This window comes from Notamacropus eugenii, chromosome 6 (genome assembly GCF_028372415.1).
Source record: "Notamacropus eugenii isolate mMacEug1 chromosome 6, mMacEug1.pri_v2, whole genome shotgun sequence".
NCBI lineage: Eukaryota > Metazoa > Chordata > Mammalia > Diprotodontia > Macropodidae > Notamacropus > Notamacropus eugenii.
In genome coordinates this window covers 195,521,266-195,529,205 of record NC_092877.1, presented here as the reverse complement: position 1 = coordinate 195,529,205, position 7,940 = coordinate 195,521,266, and the positions used below count along the sequence as shown (strand labels likewise).

Genomic DNA, 7,940 nt, shown 5'->3' with positions numbered 1-7,940 from the left:
GGAATGTATGTGCAGAGCTTACACAAATTGTGTGCTGTCTCAGGGAGCGAGTGGGGAAGGAAAGGTGAGGGGAAAATACAAGATATATGGAAGTGATATTTTATGCATAAGGTTTTTTATACATATAAGATTTATGAAATGTTTTGTAGATAAGAATCTATCTTACACTGGGGAAAGTAGGGGAGAAAGGGATACGTGGGTTGGGGGGAAGATAGAAGGAAGGGCAAATGGGAGGAGGGAGTAATCAGAACTAAATACTTTTGGGGAGAGACAAGATCAGAAGGATGAATAGAATTAATGGGAGACAGGATAGGATGGAGGGAAATATAGTCTTACACAAAATAACTGTTGTGGAAGTCTATTGCAAAGCTACCCATATATAAGCTGCATCGAATTGCTTGAGTTCTCAGTGGGGATGGGTGAGGAGGGAGGAAAGAGCTTGGAACTCAAGTTTTGGGAATGAATGTTGAGAATTGTTCTTGCATGAAACTGGGAAATATGAAATACACAAAATAGGGTATAAAAATTTTCTCACTGTACAAGAAAAGAAAGAAGATGGAGAAAAGGGAAGGGAGGGTTGTGATAGAGGAGAGGGCAGATTTGGGGAAAGGGCAATCAGAAAGCACCGTGTTTGGGGTAGGGGAGGGGAAGAGATGTGGAGAAAGTGGGGAACACAAAATTTTGTGGAAATGAATATTGAAAGCTAAAAGTAAATAAATAATTGAAAAAAGAAAGAAATCAATGGAATTGGACGTAGGTGTTGATTTCACTCATTTTCTTCTAAGATCACAGACATATTCAGCGGAATATTTCCAGAATTGAACTGATGAGCCTTCCCCTCCTGGTCTACCTGACCCCAAACCCTATCTTCTATGACCCAGACTCAGAGTCAAATTCCTCAAGGGCAAAACACATCCATTCTAGCCCTCCTCTTTCAGTCAAAAAAAGCGAATTCCACAAACTAACCGGAAAAAGTTTGCAAACTTGATTGGGTCTGCAAAGTCCTCCATCATCTGATTGTCCGTGAACATTACATTGTGAATAGACTGATATTATCAGGCTAAACAGTTGTTTTCCACTGATATAGTGTACATTCAGAGCTAGAACGGTACTCAGAGAATTCTTGAACTCTCCCTTCATCCAATAGCATCCAGAGGCTCAGGAAAGTTTGGGAATTCGCCTTAGGGCACATAATGTGTGCTTTCCATCACTGCTTTCCACGTTTCCCAAACAGAGCTGCATGGAACTCAGAACACCAGTTGGGTAAAAGGTTGTGTTCTTTCTTCATTTGGAGGATAAAGCCCAATAGGCTAGTCTTCTCAGTTTCTTATAAAGTCTCAGAAAATCAATGTGTATGAACATGTTTTGCTCTGTAGTGACTTATATTTTTTTTGTTTGTGTTACTAATTCTATGAAGTCCTTTCCCATAACTTTGAATTGTTCACACACCTATACTCTCTCACAGAGAATGGGTAAAGTTGACCATTCTGGTTTATATAGTTCAAAGATGGGAAACTTTTGGCCAGGAGTCCACATTTGACTTTCTAGGTTCTGGTGTCTCACCTTCTGATTAAATCCAAACAGCAGAGAACAAATCTCCATGATCAAGGGCGTTATTTAACAAAACGTGGACCCAATCAATAGGCTACACACCTGTCTCTTTGAGAACAAATGTAACTACTAGCTCACAGTTTCCTCAAACCTGGTGCAGACATTGTGCTAAGGACTGGGTATAAGAATAGCAGAAATGAAATTGCCTAAAATGTTAAAAATTGAACTGCAGGAATGAAGAATTCTTCAGTGAAAACAGGAACCCTGGAGGCACACTAATACTCAACATGCAATACCTGAGGCATACTCAGTCTTCTTGAACCCTCTCATTTATCATTTGCATGAGGCCAATAACATCATCTCATACTAGATGACTTCAATTCTATCAGCACTTTTTAGTAATGTTACTCTTTGTGTTTTTGGAAAGCACTTTCTAAGATCAAACATCCCTTCATGTTATGTGTTTTTCCATTCCCACATTGACGTCTATTTCTCCTTTCTTTCTGAAATATTTTCAACAGTGGGGCCATCTACCTGAGTCAAACAAAGTAAGAGAATACCTTCTAATTCTCCTAAAATTCCTAGGATGACGTGACACTCCTGATTTCTTCTTCTAACCTCAGGAGTTCAAAGTGTACTGAAAAATATTCTTGATGATTTTAAGTGTTTTGCATTTTTGCTTTATGTTCCAAACACCTTACTAAAATGTCTACGCCCTTTATTTCGTTGATCTTCAAGAGGGAAACAGAACCTAGTTTTTAATTTGGCCTGTCCTCTTCTTTTTGGTTCCTGTTGCTCTTCTACCTGAGCATCCTTCTGGGCTGATATTTTCATGTGATTGGGCACATGATTTGACGCATTTGACATGTGTCAACAGATGTGCTATATGGGTACAGAAGCAGACAGTAATAAATAGTCTTGCATTCCTCTCATGTATCCATATTTGTTGTTACCAATCGTCTCATGTGTTGCTATTAAACAACAATCTGTTAGAATGCCTGATTACATCAGAAACCTTCTGAGATAGTTGTAAAATCCATGTTCACTTAGAAAACAGGCCATATATTGACTTCATTCTAGACTTTGGGACACTTTTCAGTTCGTTCGCCGTATACAGTGGCTTTCATTGAAAATAATTGAGAAGAAAACATAAATTTTAAAGTAACAGCCACAAGGAAGGGCACAGAAATGGGGAGCAATTGGTCACCAAATCTCAGCTGGACAACTCAGATGTAGATCACTTCATATGATAATTTCTTCATTGAGCACAACTCCCAACCACCAATGGCCATATGTTGCTGATGTCACAAAGCCAAGGTTTTCCTTGGTCTCCTTGGTTACAGAAGGGATTCCAGTTTTCCATGGAAGAACATTGGGACTGATGCTGCTAGGGTGAGTAATTCCTTTCTTACCTAGGGAAATAAATATTTTTTTTCAACTATTCTTTACGAAATCTTTCTAGAATTCCATGTAGGTACTCATTTCAATCATTTTCTTTTAAGACCACAGACTTATTCAGCTCAGTATTTCTAGAACTGAACTGAGGAGTTTTTCTCTCCTAAAGCTCACCTTAATTCTAGCTCCCATTTGTGGCTGGGTGCATCACCCCATCCCAGGCCCCAAGCTAGGAACACAGAGATCATTCTCCACATCTCATTTTTTCTCACCCCTCCATATCCTTCATGTGCAATCAAGCGGTGTTCACTTTTAGCAACCACAAAACCAAGGTATTCTACTGATTGTTTTCTCCCCTATAATTGTAACAGCCCAAGTATACGCGCTCATGCTGTCCACCCTGGATTGTTACTATTGCTGTTGCTGAGGAGTGCTGTGTATGTCACCAAAATCTATCTAATACTCCCTTCACCTGGAGTCAGAGTCAGCTTCCTCGAGGGCAAATCAAATCCAGTCTAGTCCTCTGCTTTCACCCAAGTCACCCGGATTCTTCAAAGAAACCACAAAATTTGCAAACTTGTTTGGATCTGCAAAGACCTCCATCACCTGATAGTCCATGAATATCACACTGGGAACATGCAAATATTTTGAGGCCAACCGGTTGCTTTCCACTGAGAGCGTGTATATTCAGAGCTAGAAATATCCTCAGAGAATTTTAGACCAACCCTCTTCCCTTTATTTAAATTCACAGGCTCAAGAAAGTTCGGACATTTGCCTTAGGGCATGCAATGTGTACCACTGCTTCCTATATTTGCCATATTAGGCTGCATTTCACTCAGACCACCACTTTGCTAAAGGGTTGTGTTCTTTCTTCATTTGGTGGATAACGCTAGATAGGGGAGCCTTCACACTGTCTTTCATAGTGTGATAAAACCAGTGTAAATGAACTTGTTTTTCTGTGTAGTGGCTTGGATTTATTTTGTGTTAGTAATTCTATATAGTTTATTCCTATCATGTGCAGCTATCCACACACCTATGCTGTCTCACATAGAAAGGGAAAAAATGACCATTCTGGTGGAGATAGTCCAAAGATTGGGAACTTTTCTCCAGGAGTCCACATTTGGCTTTCTAGGTACTGCTGTCTCTCCTTTTGATTAAATCCAAACTTCAGACAATAAATCTCCATAATCAAGGGAGCTTTTTGGTAAAACTTAGACCCAATCAATATGCCACATCTTTCTCTCTCAGAGAACAAATGTGCCTTCTAGGTCACAGGTTTCTCAACCCTGGTGCAGACATTGTGCTAAGAGATGGTCATCAAAATAGGAGAAATGAGAGTGCCAAGGAGCTTAAACATTGAACTGCAGGGATGAAGAATCTTTCACTCAACACAGGAACCATCGAGGCACATCAAATATCGAACATGAAATAACTGAGAAGTGCTAGGTTTCTTGAACACTCTCATTTGTCATTAGCACGAGGCCAGTAACAACATCTCATACTGGATGACTTTATTTCTATCAGCACTTTTTTTCCTGACGTTCGTCGTTTAGTTTTTGGAAAGGCATTTCTAAGATTTAACATCCCTTTCTGTCATGGCTTTTTTCATTCACATGCTGATATCTATTTGTGTTTCCCTTTTGAAGTATTACCTTCCAATTTTCAATGTTGGTGGCCTTAAACTGATTTTACATGAATCTAATTTGACATCTGGAATTGCTGGTAAAAGTAACTCACGGTGTTCCTCTGACAGGTTACTGGTGAAAATTTAACTCTCTTCGGGGTACCCACAGTTTCCTGCACTGTTATTGTCTGTTGGCATCCCATACTGCTCTCCCCACGGGATCAATTATCCAGCCAACTAAGCCTGGGCTCTGAAGATCCAATAGTAGGGAAGATGGTACAGCCTGAGGAAAAATGATGCACCTCCCCGCCTGTCATTTCTGAGGTTACTTATGATGAGCATCATTCTAATGACACCATTAACCTGGGGTTAGGCTAATTGAATTTTATGCGGACCGATTAGTGCTGCAATTACTCATATCCAGTGTTTTGGTATCCAGATGGCACTGTAGAGGTAAAAACTGTTTTTACATAGATCGCGGATGGTTAGTAATGATAAGTAAGGCTGTAGGTCAAAGTGGTCAGCCACCTTATCTTGCAGGAGAAAGCCAGTTCTAAGTGGCAGCTGTCACTAGCAGGTACCATCAGAGTATTTTTTGGATTGCACTCATTCAATTCTTCTTACTCTTAGAGATTATAAATCATGAAAAAGGAAAAGAATACATACAAGGGAAAATCAGTCAAAAAGAGGATGGTTTTTCTGCTTATGGTAAGATTATTGGGCATCTATAACAAAATTCTACTCATCAACCCTATTTTATCCCCACTTGATTTGAACTCTTTTGTACCTGTACCATGATATCCATTTGACTACTTGCTGCAGAGGCCTCTTAGTCACGGAAAATTTTTCTGCTGTGTTTATGTTGTTCTCCTATGATCCATTACATAAAAGAAAGACTATGACAATGTTGAGGATTGATCCAGGTCCCAATCTTAGCTCTCTCATTTCTCACTATGAATGTAACCTCTGTTAAGTGCTTTAACCTCTCTAGGCCTCACTTTCCTCATCAGGACTAAAGACAGAGTAAGATTTGATGATATCCAAGGTCCATTTCTGGTTTGAAGGAAACATTCCACAAGTTTTTCATCTTCTAGAAAAGAGTGCAGGGAACCCTTATTGTTATGTGCAAGCAAAACAATAGCAATTCATGTTGAAAATGGGCCTATATGAAAAACTGAGTAAATATTTAAGAATTTCCTTTGAAATAGAAGATAAAATTTGTACCATTTAAGTAAAAATATTTGCCATTGACACACACACACACACTGCATGGCACATTTACACATTCACAAATACACCCATTCAATACACATACATCTAAATACACATACACAACCTTATACATACAAATATATGCCAAATTCACTCACATACCCATACAAACATAAACATATTCATAAAAACATATACATTCATAGCACACATACAATTACATGCATACTTTCACACAAATATCCACATACACAAACCTACTTGCATACAAATTCATATACACATAAAAACACACAGTTACATTACAGCCTTCTGGATCTCATTTTCCTTATGTAAGGCTAGAAGGGTTCTGCTATGCAATGTCTACATGTAATCTTATATTATATATGGAACATTACACATAAAAATTGGATGAAAGAAAATAAACGTTTTCCTCACCTTGAATTTCAGATCTTTCTCCTGGCTATCTCAAAAACAGAAAAAAGGAGAAAAAGAAAAGCCAGTTTTATCCGATGTCGATAGGCATTTTCATCTTTATTCTTTATGAATGTCATTTTTTTTCCATTTCTTTGCATTCATAGTCATTGGAGTTTCTCATGGGTTTGGTTGATGGAAAAATTCCGTCCATAACTCACATCCAATCCAGGAGTTTAACAAATTTAAAGGTAAAATACATACACAAGTAGAAATACCACGAGGTTACCAGTTTTCAAACACAAGACACTTATCCATATCAAGATACCCCTAAGTTCACATACATACACACATTTGACTTTACTTATTTATCATGTTTCTACACCTCCATATATATACACATTCTCTTACAAAGTTGTTCCACTGTTTTCTCACAACTTCATCTGTTGAGATGTTCTTAAAGTTGTGGATTTTTCTGTAATGGATTTTCATTAATTATCCTTGCATCATTATATTAAATAGCTTATTCTTGCTTCCTTATTTTCCTTCTTCAGCAATGAAGGACAAACACAAAAATCATTAGCAAGTATGCTGGAAGAACCAGAAGATGGAAGAAGTGGGAAGGGAAAGGGTGTAAGTTGAAATCACGTTTGTTATTTGTGGAACATACCCTCCAAAGAGGAAAAATGAAAGGATGATTAACTTCATAATGGGACCCAGGGGCTCAGGTTACTGGAGGGAGTGAGGGGCTGAGGCAGATGGGAATAAGGCAGTCCAGACAGGGTGGCAGAGAAGAAGCTTCCACTACTGATAGCTGTGAGGTCAAGATGACTCTGATATAGATAACATGACCAGGGGGACTTAGTTATTCATTAACTAAGAAATGCCAGCACACTTTTCAGTGTCTAGAAATTTCTAATCTGATGATAATCCCTGAAAGCCTTTGGCAGATGAGGTGAGGGAGGAAGGTGTTGTAGCAGAAAGGATGATACTCTCCTTGTTCCATGTCAGGAAACCAGACTGGAAACTTGGAGGAATGGCCTTACTCCCCAGGGGTGGAACTATTATGAGGGGAGAGTGCTTTTCTCCATAAAGGAAACTGGAGACCAGGCTAGCTCAAGCACCACTAAGTGAGATGTTGATGACAATCTAAATTTCAAGCTAGCAAACTGCTGAGTAACCCCACCTGGCGGTTTGACAAATCTGGAAGGATTAGCAAAGAGGCTGCTGACAGAGAGCAGTGTAACCAAGAAAAGAAGTCAATTGAACGACAATGGTGAACGGCATGAGGCTTAAAAGGACTTAACTTTCCCTCTCTACCCACAGGTCCTCTTTCAGCTTTGAAAATGAAAACTGAAGATCTTTTGTTAAGTTTGAAAATAGGTAAATGAAGTGTTCTGAATTGTTCTAAGTCCCAAAATACAAAGCCTTGTTCCTCACTCTCTCCTGTCTTCAGACCCATCACCCTCCAAGTTATTCCTACATGTCCCAACAAGCCCCCACCCCCCTAGGTGACCCCACTGGGGGCTGTACCCCACCCCGTGCCCCATATTACCTCATTCCCTAAACCTTTCCCCATATGCACTTCGGCTGAGCTTGGGACCCCAATCGCATCCTAACCCAAGAGCTTTCAGGATCCGGAGCACTGGAAGGAAGGCCTCGTACACGCGGCTCCCGCAGCAGCCTGGAAGCCCCTTCTCACTGAGGCCAACGAGGAGAACATGGGGCTGCCCCTCGGGCTGCG

The 7,940-nt window shown here is 39.7% G+C and overlaps 1 long non-coding RNA gene across 2 annotated transcripts; it reads left to right on the top strand.

The window, feature by feature from the left end:
- The first annotated feature begins 2,895 nt into the window (after positions 1–2,895).
- LOC140512545 (uncharacterized) lies at positions 2,896–7,635 on the top strand. 2 transcript variants are annotated; one of them, XR_011969803.1, is made up of 5 exons: positions 2,906–2,943; positions 4,700–5,023; positions 5,201–5,278; positions 6,751–6,829; positions 7,523–7,635. It is a non-coding gene; the product is annotated as an uncharacterized lncRNA (long non-coding RNA). The 2 variants fall into 2 exon arrangements; XR_011969802.1 differs by lacking the exon at positions 4,700–5,023 and having other exon boundaries at positions 2,896–2,943.
- The last annotated feature ends 305 nt before the right edge of the window (positions 7,636–7,940 follow it).